At 52.1% G+C, this 20,217-nt stretch overlaps 2 long non-coding RNA genes across 2 annotated transcripts in view; both read right to left on the bottom strand.

Annotated features, from left to right (window-relative positions):
* Positions 1 to 3,477: 3,477 nt before the first annotated feature.
* Positions 3,478 to 6,291, bottom strand: LOC123772507 (uncharacterized). The gene is made up of 2 exons (XR_011228909.1): positions 4,457 to 6,291; positions 3,478 to 4,360 (listed from the first exon to the last, which is right to left on the bottom strand). It is a non-coding gene; the product is annotated as an uncharacterized lncRNA (long non-coding RNA).
* A 205-nt stretch (positions 6,292 to 6,496) lies between these two features.
* Positions 6,497 to 20,217, bottom strand: part of LOC138365535 (uncharacterized) — a 20,140-nt gene continuing 6,419 nt past the window's right edge. The window contains exon 2 of the long non-coding RNA XR_011228910.1: positions 6,497 to 8,083. This is a non-coding gene — a long non-coding RNA (uncharacterized lncRNA). The remainder of the gene's footprint in view (positions 8,084 to 20,217) is intronic.

Raw genomic sequence — 20,217 nt, 5'->3', positions numbered from 1 at the left:
TGTAGGGGCCTGGTAGCCTGGTGGATAGCGCGCAGGACTCGTAATTCTGTGGCGCGGGTTCGATTTCCGCACCAGGCAGAAACAAATGGGCAAAGTTACTTTCACCCTGAATGTCCCTGTTACCTAGCAGTAAATAGGTACCTGGGAGTTAGACAGATACGGGCTGCTTCCTGGTGTGTGTGTGTGTGTGTGTGTGTGTGTGTGTGTGTGTGTGTGTGTGTGTGTGTGTGTGTGTGTGTGTGTGTGTGTGTGTGTGTGTGTGTGTGTGTGTGTGGTGTGAGGAAAAGAAAAGGTAGTTAATAAACAGTTGGTAATTAGTAAACAGAGGCGGGACGAAAGAGCAAAGCTTAACCCCCGCAAACACAACTAGGTGAATATACACACACAAAGGGTCAGAGAGGGACAGTAGGTGGATAGGTAGATAGATATATAAAATAATGGATATAGATGAATAGATACAGGTATAGACAGATGCATAGATAAATGGATAGATGTGGATGGATAGACAGATGGCAAGATATATGGAGTAAAAGATGAATAGGTAGATGGAAGATGGATGGATATATGGATAGAAAGCTGGAGTGGCGTATCCCACCATCCTCACTCCCGTGGAGAGACTGGGAGTCGTGGACATGTACACATTGTTACGAAAACTGGTTGTACATCAGTTGTGCTTTTATAGTATATGAATTCGAATTGTTTAGTGTTGGTTGAATCCATCTTAAAATATTTAGTGTAGATTTTTCGTATAGATTTCTAGAATCGATATGTATCCTATTTTATTTTTGAAGTTATTAATTATAATTTTAACTTTGTTTACACATGCAGGAATATGTACACAGAAATGTGTATTCAGCTACTCGTTGTACATGTTCAAAGATTATACTTTAGTTCTAAACATACTACAAGACTAAAGTATACTGGCTGGTTGGTCAGTAAGACCTTATGGTTACCTAAATAATCCTTTGGTGGTCGGCTTCTTTGTTGGATCAGAGGTTAGTTATCCAACAGGAAGTCATCTGTATTTTTCCAGGGGCATAGGAGTGTAACAAGAGACTTTGAACTAGGTACCCCACAAGGAGGTGTCCTTAGTCCTACCCTATTTTATATCTTAATAACACTCTTTTAAACTCTATACCGAGCAAACCCAATGTGCACATCATTAGCTATACTGATAATACACACCACTGGGTATGCTGACACACAGAACCCACTTAACTCTGTATTAGACTCATGTCAGGACCTAGGTTAGGTCATCTCAGCAGAGAAAAAGATACACAATCGGCGTCCACCCAGGCAGGGAGGAGCTGTTCGCAAGATGCAACTGTCTGATGGCTCCCAGCTTGACGATGTAAACTGATTCAAATACCTTGGCCTTGAGGTGCCACTGTATGGTCCTGTTGTATTCAGACTGTCGTCAGTATAAAGAGAGGCTCCGAGCTCTCAAGGCTGTTGCAGGTTATCACTCAGGCTATGGTGCCAATGTCAGAATTGTCAAAATGATGTACCTTGCATACATCTGATCTTTAGTGGATTATGCTGCACCTCTGCTTGTTTTGATGCCTGGAAGAAAGCTTTGAGGGCTTGAAAAATTGCAGAACGAAGCCTTGAGGACAATCCTTTGGTGCCCTCGTACCACAAAGATACTTAATATGAGAAAGTAACTTAATATTCCGAGCGTCGTTGATCGTCTTACTGAAATTAACTGTCAAATTAGTATAAAAATGCTTAGGCTAACTCATCCTAACCCTTGCACAGAAGCCCTCCAGAATTTCTATATGGAAGGTCAGCATTGTTCCAAATAGATAACTAAAACTGGAACTGAACTCAGAATGTATCAGGTTTATAATTTGCACCAAAAGAGGCGACAACGGCACTTTCCTGCACCGTGGGAGGTTACACCCTTTCCCATTTTTATCACTCCCTTTCCACCCAAGAAGCAATTTAGAGATCAAGCTTCGTCTTGAGGCAAAGCTCAACGCCTTAATTAAGCCATATTGATGCTCTGTCCACAGAGCAGTCTCTCTCTCAAATCATATACACTGATGGTTCCCTACACCGCCCCACGGGTGCAACTGGAAGTGCAGTTGTCCTGACAATGGGCGATGGCCTATACTTTGAGTGGGGAGTCCGTATGAACAACTGGGCCTGTACCCTTTAGACAGAACTATTTTTCTTGCTCCTTGCACTGAAATGTGTACAAAAACTCCAAACTCCAAACTCCAAAAACTCCAAAGACATAACTAACTGCTTGTGTCTGAAGATAGACACAAATACAACAAAATTATTATTGATGGTAGCAGTCCATTTCATGTGGACTCCATCTCATGTTGGCCTCCGAATGCGTGATAGAGCTGATAAGTTAGCCAAAGAATCTGTCTTGAAAGGAGAAATTGAGTATAAACTTGTATTATCAGTAAGCAGTCTGAGAGCAGCAGTACACCAAGAACATCAACAAAATCTTGTAGCTCTGAGGTAAAGTGAAATCGACACCAGTAATTCCATCTATCATCATACTATCATGCAAGAGGAGCCACACATCTATGGTTCATCCAATAAAATCAGCAGACTTCTAGATGTTACTACTGCTCGGCTTAGACTCGGTTACAAGTATCTCTGGGAATTCTCATTATCTGCTGATGTAGACCTGACCAAATGTAAACCGTGTCAACAAAATTATTCGCACACCCTCCGTCACTATGTGATGGAGTGCGAAAAGATACGTGAATTCAGAGATAATTCTATAACAAATGTTCCAAAGATGTGTAAAGATTTCATTCAAAATGATCTGCTGCCAGAAATTTTAGCCAAATATCCCCAGTTTGCTAACTGTAGGTAGTAACTAAGTGATTGTAACCTATCCACCGCTGCCCACTGGATGGGGGGCGGTGTGCAGGACAAACATATCAAATGTGACACTAGCTCTCCACATGTCAGTTGCTTAATTTAGAACCTGTACTTGAGGTCGATGTCGAACCCATTGATGATGTGACGACTTGTATTTAATTTTGTAACTAGCTCATCAAGATTGTAACTTGCTTAGCTAAATGAATTGTGGGGTTCAGTCCCTGAGCCCATTATGTGCCTCTGTAACCCTTTCCACTACCGCCCACAGGATGGGAATGGGGTGCATAATAAATGTACTAAACAAAATAATTTTACAGAGATTGACATGCATTAAGCGGAACACCAAAATCCTAGTTCATTTGTCTCTTTCCGTTATCGTTGACCTTAATGTGGGAGAGTTCTTTGGTATTTTTTAGTTAATTGTCAATTCCTTATATTATATCATTAGAGAAATTTTTGAACGTCTTTTCAATTGGGCTCTTAGCAATATTTTTTTTTTACTTGATTAATTTTATCTGGAAATGTACAAATTTAATTTATTATTCAGAAATTCTTGTATAATTTTTTTTAGATATGATGATGAACACGAAACTGTTCAAAACATTATGTAAAGTTGTAAATAAAATACCATTCAGGAAGACGTTTGCCGTTATATTAGTCATGCTTTTTATTATAAAATTAAAGTTTGAGACCAAAATATACAATAGGCTTATTCTTATATTAATTCACTATTCCCCAAGTATACATACATGTATATATAAACAATAATAAATATATGGTGTCTGAGACGGGTATGTGTTGCTCCTGCAGCCTCTCTGACTAGATCACCTTGACGGGGGACACATGTATCCCTGTCTCCACCTACACTGACGGGGACACATACCCGTCTCCATTCACACTGACGGGGACACATACCCGTCTCCATTCACACTGACGGGGACACATACCCGTCTCCACCCACAATGACGGGGACACATACCCGTCTCCACCCACACTGACGGGGACACATACCCGTCTCAACCTACAATGACGGGGGACACATGTATCCCTGTCTCCACCTACACTGACGGGGACACATACCCGTCTGAACCTACACTGACGGGGATACATACCCGTCTGAACCTACACTGACGGGGGACACATACCCGTCTCCACCCACACTGACGGGGACACATACCCGTCTCTACCCACAATGACGGGGACACATACCCGCCTCCACCTACACTGACGGGGACACATACCCGTCTGAACCTACACTGACAGGGACACATACCCGTCTGAACCTACACTGACGGGGGACACATACCCGTCTCCACCCACACTGACGGGGGACACATACCCGTCTCAACCTACACTGACGGGGGACATGTATCCCTGTCTCCACCTACACTGACGGGGACACATACCCGTCTGAACCTACACTGACGGGGACACATACCCGTCTGAACCTACACTGACGGGGGACACATACCCGTCTCCACCCACACTGACGGGGACACATACCCGTCTGAACCTACACTGACGGGGACACATACCCGTCTCTACTTACAGTGACGGGGACACATACCCGTCTCCACCCACACTGACGGGGACACATACCCGTCTCCACCCACACTGACGGGGGGACACCCGTCTGAACCTACACTGACGGGGACACATACCCGTCTCAACCTACACTGACGGGGGACACATACCCGTCTCAACCTACACTGACGGGGGACACATGTATCCCTGTCTCCACCTACACTGACGGGGACACATACCCGTCTGAACCTACACTGACGGGGACACATACCCGTCTCCACCCACACTGACGGGGGACACATACCCGTCTCAACCTACACTGACGGGGGACACATATATCCCTGTCTCCACCTACACTGGCGGGGACACATACCCGTCTGAACCTACACTGACGGGGACACATACCCGTCTCTACCCACAAGGACGGGGACACATACCCGTCTCCACCCACATTGACGGGGACACATACCCGTCTCCACCCACACTGACGGGGACACATACCCGTCTCCACCCACACTGACGGGGACACATACCCGCCTCCACCCACACTGACGGGGACACATACCCGTCTCCACCCACAATGACGGGGACACATACCCGCCTCCACCCACACTGACGGGGACACATACCCGCCTCCACCCACACTGACGGGGACACATACCCGTCTCCACCCACACTGACGGGGACACATACCCGTCTCCACCCACACTGACGGGGACACATACCCGTCTCCACCCACACTGACGGGGACACATACCCGTCTCCACCCACAATGACGGGGACACATACCCGTCTCCACCCACAATGACGGGGACACATACCCGTCTCCACCCACAATGACGGGGACACATACCCGTCTCCACCCACAACCCGCCTAAACCCACACTGACGGGGGACACATACCCGTCTCCACCCACACTGACGGGGACACATACCCGCCTAAACCCACACTGACGGGGGACACATACCCGTCTCCACCCACACTGACGGGGACACATACCCGTCTCCACCCACACTGACGGGGACACATACCCGCCTCCACCCACACTGACGGGGACACATACCCGCCTCCACCCACACTGACGGGGACACATACCCGTCTCCACCCACACTGACGGGGGACACATACCCGCCTCCACCCACACTGACGGGGGACACATACCCGCCTCCACCCACACTGACGGGGACACATACCCGCCTCCACCCACACTGACGGGGACACATACCCGCCTCCACCCACACTGACGGGGACACATACCCGCCTCCACCCACACTGACGGGGGACACATACCCGTCTCCACCCACAATGACGGGGACACATACCCGTCTCCACCCACACTGACGGGGACACATACCCGCCTCCACCCACACTGACGGGGACACGTACCCGCCTCCACCCACACTGACGGCGACACGTACCCGCCTCCACCCACACTGACGGGGACACATACCCGCCTCCACCCACACTGACGGGGACACGTACCCGCCTCCACCCACACTGACGGGGACACGTACCCGCCTCCACCCACACTGACGGGGACACGTACCCGCCTCCACCCACACTGACGGGGACACGTACCCGCCTCCACCCACACTGACGGGGACACGTACCCGCCTCCACCCACACTGACGGGGACACATACCCGACTCCACCCACACTAATGGGTATTTTTTTTTACAAAAATGCAATAACTAACACTTTTAGTGATTTCATACATGTTTAGTGATAATTTTTGTGTATTATATATATGTGTGTGTGTGTGTGTGTAGCCAGAGTATACCTTCACGGTAAGTGGGTTTACCAGTATACTTTACATGTGTAAACAAACAAGGTGTGAACTAATCCCATACTAAACACTAGTATGATCCATTAAAACTATAATACTGATCATTTAATGAAGAAAAAAAAGATTTTATACCGGATTTATATATATATATATATATATATATATATATATATATATATATATATATATATATATATATATATATAATTTACCAGATGATTACAGTGACCAAAAGCTTACTTACTATGGGCTATATACTTCAAAGACAATTTCACAAACTGTACACATATAAACATGAAAGTGAAAATTGGTCAAATACTGATAAGAACAAGACTAGAGTAACAGACAAGCACACAGGTTAAACACTATATATACACACACAAGACGAGAGCTGATTCCATCCTAAACACAACGTTATCAAACCATGTTGCATTTAACTCAACAAACAGTGCATTTTACATTATTTACATTAATACATGGTCACTTGCAAATGAAGAAATAACAATCAGATTATTTAATACACAAAATATACAACATTGTAAAAATACAAAGCTACATCACTCTCTTCAAGTGGGTTATGACAATGTATAAATATTTTTAATCCTCTTACAAAAACAAAAACTAATTCTCAGCTGTATTCCTTAGAGCCAGGAAATGGCTTCATACAATAATGTACAGATTTCTTCTGTTCGCGTATTAAGGCAGGAGGTGGGTTGGCCCACCTCACCACACACAGGTAGTGGGTTTGGCCCACCACTTCACACACTGCACAAGGCCAAATCCCACTCCTACAGGTATCGAACCCCGTAACACACCCACTAACTTGTACAGACAGTGATGTATAAGAGAGAATGACCGGCCAACACCGCTGTGAAAGGACAAATCTTCATAGACACTTGGCGTATAAACAACACTTGTCACAGCGCCTTACGGGACTAGCTATTATGAGGTGAACACAGAGCCACACACGCCAACACTTAGTCAAGATGTCAAGAACCAGAATCCAAACTCACGAAGCAGTTACGCAAGCATTTACGAACCTGTACATCTTTTCTCAATCTTTGACGGCTTTGGTTACATTTATTAAACAGTTTGCATGAAAACTTGCCAATCAACTGTTGTTATTGTTATAAAAAGCCTCCTGGGGCTTCGGAGCTCATTAACTGTTTAATAATTGTTAACAAAGCCGCCAAAGATTGAGAAAAGATGTAGAGGTTCGTAAGTGCTTGCGTAACTGCCTCGTGAATCTGGCCCCAGACACAATTTCGGAATACAATGTAAAGTGAGGTGATAAGGGAGGGAGTGATGTGGAAGGGAGTGAGGGAGCAATGGGGGGATGATGGGAAAGAATGGGGACGATGGGAGAGGACGGAATAGAGGAAGTGGGATTTCTTGAGTTTGGTGGCCACTGCTTCAGAGGAGTTGACTGTGCCCCCACCACACCTGACGTCTCCCCCACTCCCTGTGCCCTATTGAAATCTACTTTAACTGGATGGTAGAGCGACGGCCTCGCTTCCTGCAGGTCGGCGTTCAATCTCCGATCGTCCAAATGGTTGGGCACCATTCCTTTCCCCCATACCATCTCTAATCCTGACCCCTTCCCAGTTCTGTATAGTCGTAAAGACTTGGTACGTTCTCCAGTTATTTTCCTCCTGAAGGCTGAGTCTAGGATAATCCCCCCCCCCCCCCGCCCCTCTCTCATCTCGCCTTGAGCCACAAGGTGATGCTAAGATTGAGTTGGTAAGTATTAATCCGGTTTTTGACAGTCTGTTCATGTGAGACTGCTCGTCCAAGGCGTTTATGGAACAAGTGACAGGACGAACAACCCAGTCAGGTGTTCATTCAATTGTGGGGTGTTGTTCATACGGTTACTGTCGGGTGTTTACTCCCTCGACCAGTTAAGCTGCTTCAATAACTTGGCTTCCCTGCAAAATGTAGAGAATGTGAGAAAAAAATAGTCCATGTATAAGATGTCCAGACCCCCGCCCCCTCCCCCTCCCCTACCTGTCCCGGGTCCCTCTATTCCTTTTCTGATCCTCCCTTTCCATCCTGCCCTCCCTCCCCCCCCCCCCTACACTCGCTCCCTCACCCTTCAAGGTACAACTACGAAGGAGCGACGGCTGTTTAATTGACTGAACTTCCCGTTCACCCGGTGCCTGCATGGCCATTACCCGGGGGGGGGGGGGGTTCTGGACCCCCCCCCCCTTCCTCAGAAGTGGTCGTGGTGTTTGGACTCTCCCTTGGTGAACTAAACTAAACCTTAGCCCGGATTACGAAGGCGGCTCACCCTCAGCCCCCATTCCTCTTCCACACCCACACACACACACACACACACACACACACACACACACACACACACACACACACACACACACACACACACACACACACACACAAAATGTTGGTTGACAGTTGAGAGGCGGGCCCAAAGAGCCAGAGCTCAACCCCCGCAAGCACAACTACGTGAACACAGTTGAGAGGCGGGCCCAAAGAGCCAGAGCCCCACCTTAGAAGCGAGCAGGTGGGGCAGTAATTACAATGTATTCACCTAGATGTGCATGTACGATCGAGCTTTAGCTCCTGAACCCAGCCTTGCCAGCTGTATACTTTCAATAATATATCAACTTCCTATCCTTCCAATTGTCATATTCACTGTTACATGTATTAATTGTTTGCAAATGTTCGCAACGGAATTGAAATACCAGCACGTTACTACATCCAAACTAGGCTACTTTATTAAGCTTGTGGTGGTAAATGTTGTATTATAATACAACAATGCCGTGTATACATATGTATACTTGTTGTAATATGATATATCAGCCTGTCTTCAAAGAGGAGAGCCGATCAAGGGAATAGAGTTGAATTCGAAAACTGTTTCAGTGTGCCCTCGAATTTCATTTACAGAAAACCAAATTTCTCAAAGTAAACGTACTCAACATAGGTTATCTTGAGATGATTTCGGGGCTTTTTAGTGTCCCCGCGGCCCGGTCCTCGACCAGGCCTCCACCCCCAGGAAGCAGCCCGTGACAGTTGACTAACACCCAGGTACCTATTTTACTGCTAGGTAACAGGGGCATAGGGTGAAAGAAACTCTGCCCAATGTGTCTCGCCGGCGCCTGGGATCGAACCCAGGACCACAGGATCACACGCCCAGCGTGCTGTCCGCTCGGCTTCCTCCCATACATTTTTTTACATTACAAATCAGCAAATTTCTATTAAAGTTATAACCTGAGAATAATCTTTACGACAAGGTTCACTTGCCAGTTTACCTGTAGACTATTCAAGAAACCGTAATATGCTTTCAGGCCATCACAGATATCTGGCCAACTATCCAAGTGGTTTGAATAGGAGGGGGGGGGGGGGGGGTAAAGTATTTGCCGAGGACGGGTTGGATATGTATACACAGCATTGTTCTATTATATATACATGGCATTGATCTATTATATTGTGTATACATATATTCATAATAGAACAATGATATGACATATTAATATTCGATTAAATCAAACAATTTTACATTATTGGTGTGTATTATATCGTTATATAATATATAACCTATATCATATAAGTCACTGGTGCACAATATGTTGGTTGAGCAATATTCAAGAATTGTCCCGAGTCAGCATCGTCATATTCTTTGAAATCCTTCAATACTTGTATATATCGCCTCTTATCCCCCCCCCCCGTCCCATCCCCAATCCTTATCCTGATTCCTTCCCAGTGCTATATAGTCGTAATGGCTTGGCGCTTTCTCCTGATAGTTCTCTTCCCTCCTAGTCTTTAAGACTGGATATAAATCGTTCTTTATAACGGGTTTCGTTGGCTTTATTTCAATAGCACATGGGGGGGGGGGGTGGCCGGCTAGGAGTGTGGGTGGGGGGGGGCCGGCTAGGAGTGTGGGGGTGTGGGGAGCCGGGTATGAGCGTGAGTGGGGGGGGGGCCGGCTAGGAGTGTGGGGGTGTGGGGAGCCGGCTATGAGCGTGGGTGGGGGGGGGTGGCCGGCTAGGAGTGTGGGGGTGTGGGGAGCCGGCTATGAGCGTGGGTGGGGGGGGGGGGGCCGCTAGGAGTGTGGGGGTGTGGGGAGCCGGCTAGGAGCGTGGGTGGGGGGGTGTGGGGAGCCGGCTAGGAGTGTGGGTGGGGGGTGTGGGGAGCCTGCTAGGAGTGTGGGTGGGGGGTGTGGGGAGCCGGCTAGGAGTGTGGGTGGGGGTGTGGGGAGCCGGCTAGGAGTGTGGGTGGGGGGTGTGGGGAGCCGGCTATGAGCGTGGGTGGGGGGGAGCCGGCTAGGAGCGTAGGTGGAGGGTGTGGGGAGCCGGCTAGGAGTGTGGGTGGGGGTGTGGGGAGCCGGCTAGGAGTGTGGGTGGGGGTGTGGGGAGCCGGCTAGGAGTGTGGGTGGGGGTGTGGGGAGCCGGCTAGGAGTGTGGGTGGGGGGTGTGGGGAGCCGGCTAGGAGTGTGGGTGGGGGGTGTGGGGAGCCGGCCAGAAGTGTGGGTGGGGGTGTGGGGAGCCGGCTAGGAGTGTGGGTGGGGGTGTGGGGAGCCGGCTAGGAGTGTGGGTGGGGGGTGTGGGGAGCCGGCTAGGAGTGTGGGTGGGGGTGTGGGGAGCCGGCTAGGAGTGTGGGTGGGGGGTGTGGGGAGCCGGCTAGGAGTGTGGGTGGGGGTGTGGGGAGCCGGCCAGAAGTGTGGGTGGGGGGTGTGGGGAGCCGGCTAGGAGTGTGGGTGGGGGTGTGGGGAGCCGGCTAGGAGTGTGGGTGGGGGTGTGGGGAGCCGGCTAGGAGTGTTGGTGGGGGGTGTGGGGAGCCGGCTAGGAGTGTGGGTGGGGGGTGTGGGGAGCCGGCTAGGAGCGTGGGGTGTGGGGAGCCAGCTAGGAGTGTGGGTGGGGGGTGTGGGGAGCCGGCTAGGAGTGTGGGTGGGGGTGTGGGGAGCCGGCTAGGAGTGTGGGTGGGTGTGTGGGGGAGCCGGCTAGGAGTGTGGGTGGGGGTGTGGGGAGCCGGCTAGGAGTGTGGGTGGGGGTGTGGGGAGCCGGCTAGGAGCCTGGTGGCCGGAAGGGTGATACAGTAAACAGGAGGATGGGCGGCGCCGCTCCTCCCCCCCACTGTCCACCCACAAATTATCGCGTCATCGACTGTAGGCTTAATGTGTCGTTAATACAGTAGCCTGTATCGCTAATGCAGTAGTCTGTATCGCTAATGCAGTAGGCTGTATCGCTAATGCAGTAGCCTGTATCGCTAATGCAGTAGCCTGTGTTGCTAATGCAGTAGGCTGTGTTGCTAATGCAGTAGGCTGTGTTGCTAATGCAGTAGGCTGTATCGCTAATGCAGTAGCCTGTATCGCTAATGCAGTAGCCTGTATCGCTAATGCAGTAGCCTGTATCGCTAATGCAGTAGGCTGTATCGCTAATGCAGTAGGCTGTATCGCTAATGCAGTAGCCTGTATCGCTAATGCAGTAGCCTGTATCGCTAATGCAGTAGCCTGTATCGCTAATGCAGTAGCCTGTATCGCTAATGCAGTAGCCTGTATCGCTAATACAGTAGCCTGTATCGCTAATGCAGTAGGCTGTATCGCTAATACAGTAGGCTGTATCGCTAATGCAGTAGGCTGTATCGCTAATACAGTAGGCTGTATCGCTAATACAGTAGGCTGTATCGCTAATACAGTAGGCTGTATCGCTAATACAGTAGGCTGTATCGCTAATACAGTAGCCTGTATCGCTAATACAGTAGCCTGTATCGCTAATACAGTAGCCTGTATCGCTAATACAGTAGCCTGTATCGCTAATACAGTAGGCTGTATCGCTAATACAGTAGCCTGTATCGCTAATACAGTAGGCTGTATCGCTAATGCAGTAGGCTGTATCGCTAATACAGTAGGCTGTATCGCTAATGCAGTAGGCTGTATCGCTAATACAGTAGCCTGTATCGCTAATACAGTAGGCTGTATCGCTAATACAGTAGGCTGTATCGCTAATGCAGTAGGCTGTATCGCTAATACAGTAGCCTGTATCGCTAATACAGTAGCCTGTATCGCTAATACAGTAGGCTGTATCGCTAATACAGTAGGCTGTTTCACTAAGTTGGTAATAAGACAGACTCAATATTTCGCGACTACAATAGGCTTACTGTGTCACTAATAGCGTAACTATGTCACTATACAACAGGTAAGGGGGGCGGGGAGGATTTTGTCCTCGATGTTGTATGTAAATGGTACATAGACGAGACGACACAAGCACTCCACGCACGACAGCATGCACGACAGGACGACCCAAGCACTCCACGCACGACAGCATGCACGACAGGACGACCCAAGCACTCCACGCACGACAGCATGCACGACAGGACGACACAAGTACTCCACGCACGACAGCATGCACGACAGGACGACCCAAGCACTCCACGCACGACAGCATGCACGACAGGACGACACAAGCACTCCACGCACGACAGCATGCACGACAAGACGACACAAGCACTCCACGCACGACAGCATGCACGACAGGACGACCCAAGCACTCCACGCACGACAGCATGCACGACAGGACGACACAAGTACTCCACGCACGACAGCATGCACGACAGGACGACCCAAGCACTCCACGCACGACAGCATGCACGACAGGACGACACAAGCACTCCACGCACGACAGCATGCACGACAAGACGACACAAGCACTCCACGCACGACAGCATGCACGACAGGACGACACAAGTACTCCACGCACGACAGCATGCACGACAGGACGACCCAAGCACTCCACGCACGACAGCATGCACGACAGGACGACACAAGCACTCCACGCACGACAGCATGCACGACAAGACGACCCAAGCACTCCACGCACGACAGCATGCACGACAGGACGACCCAAGCACTCCACGCACGACAGCATGCACGACAGGACGACACAAGTACTCCACGCACGACAGCATGCACGACAGGACGACCCAAGCACTCCACGCACGACAGCATGCACGACAGGACGACACAAGCACTCCACGCACGACAGCATGCACGACAAGACGACACAAGCACTCCACGCACGACAGCATGCACGACAGGACGACACAAGCACTCCACGCACGACAGCATGCACGACAGGACGACACAAGCACTCCACGCACGACAGCATGCACGACAGGACGACACAAGCACTCCACGCACGACAGCATGCACGACAGGACGACACAAGCACTCCACGCACGACAGCATGCACGACAGGACGACACAAGCACTCCACGCACGACAGCATGCACGACAAGACGACCCAAGCACTCCACGCACGACAGCATGCACGACAGGACGACCCAAGCACTCCACGCACGACAGCATGCACGACAGGACGACACAAGCACTCCACGCACGACAGCATGCACGACAAGACGACCCAAGCACTCCACGCACGACAGCATGCACGACAGGACGACACAAGCACTCCACGCACGACAGCATGCACGACAGGACGACACAAGCACTCCACGCACGACAGCATGCACGACAGGACGACACAAGCACTCCACGCACGACAGCATGCACGACAAGACGACACAAGCACTCCACGCACGACAGCATGCACGACAAGACGACACAAGCACTCCACGCACGACAGCATGCACGACAGGACGACACAAGCACTCCACGCACGACAAGACGACACAAGCACTCCACGCACGACAAGACGACACAACCACTACACACACGACAGCATACACGACAAGACGACACAACCACTACACACGACAGCATGCACGACAAGACGACACAAGCACTCCACACACGACAGCATGCACGACAAGACGACACAACCACTCCACACACGACAGCATGCACGACAAGACGACACAACCACTCCATACACGACAGCATGCACGACAAGACGACACAACCACTCCACACACGACAGCATGCACGACAAGACGACACAACTACTCCACACACGACAGCATGCACGACAAGACGACACAACCACTCCACACACGACAGCATGCACGACAAGACGACACAACCACTCCACACACGACAGCATGCACGACAAGACGACACAACCACTCCACGCACGACAGCATGCACGACAAGACGACACAAGCACTCCACGCACGACAGCATGAGCCCTACACACACAGGAGCCTGGGGACTCATCAAGAAAGCAGCAACCATTGAGTAAGACACTAAACTGAACTCACGAAGCCTGAAAGAATTTCAGGAAACCTTAGCTAGTGATGACACCGAGAATCCTGGCCTCGGCTTCCGGGTTTCATAATAAAGTGTAGAACACCGGGTCGCCCAGGAGCGGTTCGAATACCATTTATGGGTATATAATGTTTCCCCTCTGATAGGTGTGATGAACGGTGTTCCCGCCTGCTGGCTAGACATCCCGCGGTGCTAGGAAGAGAGATAATTATAGAGGAGCTCTGGATAGGTGGATGTGAGGGAGGGGTCTATCCCCACCGCCCCCCCCTCTCTCTCACCCTCCACACAGTTCCATCATGCCAGCACACATCTGGACCCACACACATCTCGACACCTTCCCCCTCCCACCACGCACGTGCACACACACATACGTGTATGTGCGTTAGGGGAGACGGTGGCCGAGCGGACAGCACGCTGGACACGTGATGGTCCCGGGTTCGGGACCCGGGCGCCGTGTGTGGTCCCGGGTTCGATCCCGGGCGCTGGCGAGAAACGATGGGCAAAGTTTCTTTCACCCTATGCCCCTGTTACCTAGCAATAAATAGGTACCTGGGAATCAGCTGTCACGGGCGGCTTCCTGGGGTGTGTGGTGTGACAAAAAATAGTAGTTGTAAAAACAGTTGATTGACAGTCGAGAGGCGGGCCGAAAGAGCAGAGCTCAACCCCCGCAAGCACAACTAGGTGAGTACACGCGTGCGCGCGCAGGAATATTACGTAGTATAGGGAAAGAAAAGAAAGAAGAGATGGAGTAGCTCTGCTGATAAGAAAAAACTGAAGTTTTGAGGAGATGGTTATCCATGGCTGTGAAGGGTTCAGTGATTACATAACAGCCACCATAGCAATTGGAGGATCAAAAATAAGAGTAGAAGCAATATATAACCCCCCCCCCTCACCACCAAATGACAGCTAAAAGACCCAGACAGGAATACGATAGAAACAACATGGCTGACATTAATTAATAATAATAGAGAGAGAGGAGCTTCTATCGCTACCAGCAACAGTTTCCCAGACATTTTCTTGTCTCAATAAACCTACTTGAATGGTGACATGTTGAGCAAGCAGCCCCAGGAGCTCTGGCTGCTTGTTCAACATGTTCAACGTGTTCAACGTGTTCAACATGTTCAACGTGTTCAGCATGTTCAACATGTTCAACGTGTTCAACATGTTCGTGTTCAACATGTTCAACGTGTTCAACATGTTCAACGTGTTCAACATGTTCAACGTGTTCAACATGTTCGTGTTCAACATGTTCAACGTGTTCAACATGTTCAACGTGTTCAACATGTTCAACATGTTCAACGTGTTCAACATGTTCAACATGTTCAACGTGTTCAACGTGTTCAACATGTTTAACGTGTTCAACATGTTCAACGTGTTCAACATGTTGAACGTGTTGAACATGTTGAACGTGTTCAACATGAAGGAATTTGGTCCCAGGCTTAACAAGGAACGGAAAGCCAGAGTACCGCCAGCTCCTCCCTCAGGTCAAGTATGCCAGATATTCAGCATCCATCCATACTTCCTCCCACCTGAGGGGCCTGACAGCTGAGAGGAGAGCTGCAGCGCTTCGGATCCGTAGTCCTGAGGTTCCGGGTTCGATTCCCGGTGGAGGCGGAAACAAATGGGCAGTTTCTTTCACCCAGATGCTCCTGTTACCAAGCAGTAAATAGGTACCTGGGAGTTAGACAGCTGCTACGGGCTGCTTCCTGGGGGGAAGGGGGGGGGGTAACAAAAAGGAGGCCTGGTCGAGGACCGGGCCGCGGGGACGTTAAGCCCCGAAATCATCTAGACAGAGGACAACACAACAATAAAGACTGGAGATCTTTATTCTACTGACGCCCTGTATTACAGGCCGGGGTCCTTAACTGGTGTACCGTGAACGGTGATGGAGATGATCATGAGAAAAGAGAAGGGACTCGAGTAGCATGTAACGTTTGGTTCTCCTGGTGCCGGAGACGTCACCCGTCCACCTCGTGAGGTTGAAGTGAAGTCATGCACAACGTTTGGTTCTCCTGGTGCCGGAGACGTCACCCGTCCACCTCGTGAGGTTGAAGTGAAGTCATGCACAACGTTTGGTTCTCCTGGTGCCGGAGACGTCACCCGTCCACCTCATGAGGTTGAAGTGAAGTCATGCACAACGTTTGGTTCTCCTGGTGCCGGAGACGTCACCCGTCCACCTCATGAGGTTGAAGTGAAGTCATGCACAACGTTTGGTTCTCCTGGTGCCGGAGACGTCACCCGTCCACCTCATGAGGTTGAAGTGAAGTCATGCACAACGTTTGGTTCTCCTGGTGCCGGAGACGTCACCCGTCCACCTCATGAGGTTGAAGTGAAGTCATGCACAACGTTTGGTTCTCCTGGTGCCGGAGACGTCACCCGTCCACCTCATGAGGTTGAAGTGAAGTCATGCACAACGTTTGGTTCTCCTGGTGCCGGAGACGTCACCCGTCCACCTCGTGAGGTTGAAGTGAAGTCATGCACAGTTTGTGCATGACGGATTATCTCGGGAAGAAAAAATCCTTAAAATGAAGTTATTGAACATCTTGGGGGAAAAATAATGGGTACCTTCTGAGCCCATTATTTGCCTCTGTAACCAATCCACCACCACCCACAGGATAGGTAAGGGGTCCACCACCACCCACAGGATGGGTAAGGGGTCCACCACCACCACCCACAGGATGGGTAAGGGTCCACCACCACCACCCACAGGATGGGTAAGGGGACCACCACCACCACCCACAGGATGGGTAAGGGGACCACCACCACCCACAGGATAGGTAAGGGGTCCACCACCACCCACAGGATGGGTAAGGGGTCCACCACCACCCACAGGATAGGTAAGGGGTCCACCACCACCCACAGGATAGGTAAGGGGTCCACCACCACCCACAGGATAGGTAAGGGGTCCACCACCACCCACAGGATAGGTAAGGGGTCCACCACCACCCACAGGATAGGTAAGGGGTCCACCACCACCCACAGGATAGGTAAGGGGTCCACCACCACCCACAGGATGGGTAAGGGGTCCACCACCACCCACAGGATAGGTAAGGGGTCCACCACCACCCACAGGATGGGTAAGGGGACCACCACCACCACCCACAGGATAGGTAAGGGGTCCACCACCACCGCCCACAGGATAGGTAAGGGGTCCACCACCACCACCACCCACAGGATAGGTAAGGGGACCACCACCGCCCACAGGATGGGTAAGGGGACCACCACCACCACCCACAGGATAGGTAAGGGGTCCACCACCACCGCCCACAGGATAGGTAAGGGGTCCACCACCACCACCACCCACAGGATAGGTAAGGGGTCCACCACCACCACCCACAGGATAGGTAAGGGGTCCACCACCACCACCCACAGGATAGGTAAGGGGTCCACCACCACCACCCACAGGATAGGTAAGGGGTCCACCACCACCACCCACAGGATGGGTAAGGGGTCCACCACCACCACCCACAGGATGGGTAAGGGGTCCACCACCACCACCCACAGGATGGGTAAGGGGTCCACCACCACCACCCACAGGATGGGTAAGGGGTCCACCACCACCACCCACAGGATAGGTAAGGGGTCCACCACCACCCACAGGATGGGTAAGGGGTCCACCACCACCACCCACAGGATGGGTAAGGGGACCACCACCACCACCCACAGGATGGGTAAGGGGTCCACCACCACCACCCACAGGATGGGTAAGGGGTCCACCACCACCACCCACAGGATGGGTAAGGGGTCCACCACCACCCACAGGATAGGTAAGGGGTCCACCACCACCCACAGGATAGGTAAGGGGTCCACCACCACCACCCACAGGATGGGTAAGGGGACCACCACCACCACCCACAGGATGGGTAAGGGGTCCACCACCACCACCCACAGGATGGGTAAGGGGTCCACCACCACCACCCACAGGATGGGTAAGGGGTCCACCACCACCACCCACAGGATGGGTAAGGGGTCCACCACCACCACCCACAGGATGGGTAAGGGGTCCACCACCACCACCCACAGGATGGGTAAGGGGTCCACCACCACCCACAGGATAGGTAAGGGGTCCACCACCATCAACAGGATGGGTAAGGGGTCCACCACCATCAACAGGATGGGTAAGGGGTCCACCACCATCAACAGGATGGGTAAGGGGTCCACCACCACCCACAGGATAGGTAAGGGGTCCACCACCATCAACAGGATGGGTAAGGGGTCCACCACCACCCACAGGATGGGTAGGGGTCCACCACCACCCACAGGATAGGTAAGGGGTCCACCACCACCCACAGGATGGGTAAGGGGTCCACCACCACCCACAGGATGGGTAAGGGGTCCACCACCACCACCCACAGGATAGGTAAGGGGTCCACCACCATCAACAGGATGGGTAAGGGGTCCACCACCACCCACAGGATGGGTAGGGGTCCACCACCACCCACAGGATGGGTAAGGGGTCCACCACCACCCACAGGATGGGTAGGGGTCCACCACCACCCACAGGATGGGTAAGGGGTCCACCACCACCCACAGGATGGGTATGGGGTCCACCACCACCCACAGGATGGGTATGGGGTCCACCAGCACCACCCACAGGATGAGTAAGGGGACCACCACCACCGCCCACAGGATGGGTAAGGGGACCACCACCACCCACAGGATGGGTAAGGGGACCACCACCACCGCCCACAGGATAGGTAAGGGGACCACCGCCCACAGGATGGGTAAGGGGACCACCACCACCGCCCACAGGATAGGTAAGGGGACCACCACCACCGCCCACAGGATGGGTAAGGGGTCCACCACCACCCACAGGATGGGTAGGGGTCCACCACCACCCACAGGATGGGTAAGGGGTCCACCACCACCCACAGGATGGGTATGGGGTCCACCACCACCCACAGGATGGGTATGGGGTCCACCAGCACCACCCACAGGATGAGTAAGGGGACCACCACCACCGCCCACAGGATGGGTAAGGGGACCACCACCACCCACAGGATGGGTAAGGGGACCACCACCACCGCCCACAGGATAGGTAAGGGGACCACCGCCCACAGGATGGGTAAGGGGACCACCACCACCGCCCACAGGATAGGTAAGGGGACCACCACCACCGCCCACAGGATGGGTAAGGGGTCCACCACCACCCACAGGATGGGTAAGGGGACCACCACCACCCACAGGATGGGTAAGGGGACCACCACCACCGCCCACAGGATGGGTAAGGGGACCACCACCACCGCCTACAGGATGGGTAAGGGGACCACCACCACCGCCCACAGGATGGGTAAGGGGTCCACCACCACCGCCCACAGGATGGGTAAGGGGTCCACCACCACCGCCCACAGGATGGGTAAGGGGTCCACCACCACCGCCCACAGGATGGGTAAGGGGTCCACCACCACCACCCACAGGATGGGTAAGGGGTCCACCACCACCGCCCACAGGATGGGTAAGGGGTCCACCACCACCACCCACAGGATGGGTAAGGGGTCCATCACCACCACCCACAGGATGGGTAAGGGGACCACCACCACCGCCCACAGGATAGGTAAGGGGTCCACCACCACCAACCACAGGATGGGTAAGGGGTCCACCACCACCACCCACAGGATAGGTAAGGGGTCCACCACCACCACCCACAGGATGGGTAAGGGGTCCACCACCACCACCCACAGGATGGGTAAGGGGTCCACCACCACCACCCACAGGATGGGTAAGGGGACCACCACCACCACCCACAGGATGAGTAAGGGGACCACCACCACCCACAGGATGGGTAAGGGGACCACCACCACCACCCACAGGATGGGTAAGGGGTCCACCACCACCACCCACAGGATGGGTAAGGGGACCACCACCACCACCCACAGGATG

This window comes from Procambarus clarkii, chromosome 17 (genome assembly GCF_040958095.1).
Source record: "Procambarus clarkii isolate CNS0578487 chromosome 17, FALCON_Pclarkii_2.0, whole genome shotgun sequence".
NCBI classification, from domain to species: domain Eukaryota; kingdom Metazoa; phylum Arthropoda; class Malacostraca; order Decapoda; family Cambaridae; genus Procambarus; species Procambarus clarkii.
Note: the sequence above shows the minus strand (reverse complement) of the source record. Positions and strands in the feature narration are given on the sequence as shown.